This window comes from Oncorhynchus nerka, linkage group LG9a, assembly GCF_034236695.1.
Source record: "Oncorhynchus nerka isolate Pitt River linkage group LG9a, Oner_Uvic_2.0, whole genome shotgun sequence".
In the NCBI taxonomy this organism is placed as follows: domain Eukaryota; kingdom Metazoa; phylum Chordata; class Actinopteri; order Salmoniformes; family Salmonidae; genus Oncorhynchus; species Oncorhynchus nerka.
This window is the reverse complement of record NC_088404.1, coordinates 13,548,531-13,549,341: the sequence shown is the minus strand read 5'-3', so window position 1 is coordinate 13,549,341 and position 811 is coordinate 13,548,531.

Below are 811 nucleotides of genomic sequence, written 5' to 3'. Positions count from 1 at the left end.
CTGAAAATACTTTAATAAATATATTGTATGTTCTGAAACTGTGTTAAGAAATGTGATGTCCGTGTTCTTAAACTCTCTGTCTGGCTAAAGGGGTTATTGGGGGATGCATTGAATGTTATGTTTTCGTGTATATCAAATCTATGGTACAACAAAAACAACAGGTTTTTTTTGGGGGGGGGGATTATAGCCAGACATTCTTTATAATGAATCTAACACTCTCTTGTTTTTAACTTGGTTGTGCTGCTTGACTTGCAGGAAATGTACAATATTTCATGTTTAACAGGCTAGAATCGATCTAACGGTTTTGGTGAAATGAAGCATGAGAGCTGAGGGTTTTTTCCCGGTTGTCAGGGGATTCTTCGCATGCAGAATTGGATGAATTAAATTAGATTCATGGTGATGAATAGTCTCTGGTAAGAGACATGTGTTCCGCCCCCAATAGCACCATATTCCTTATGTACATTACGTTTGATGACTGCCCTGTTAAAAGTACTGCACTAAATAGGGAGTAGAGGGCCATTTTGGGATGTAACATTTAAAGTCTGTACCTCAGACTTGATCGAATATACCAGAGCAAACCTGTGTTGTTACCACCAGAGGCATGTCTTCTACATGCATTTAGCTCTGAATACCACAAACCAACACATGAATGGTGACCTACTTGTTGCTTAATCCAGGCATGTTAGATAGAAGACAGGCATGAAGCGTGACCGGGAGAGTATCAGAAGGCTGACAATTACAAATCAATGTGTGAAGAAAAGATGTCCAGAAAGAAGCACCTGCTAAATCCAGTAGCCTCTGGGTCTTCTCT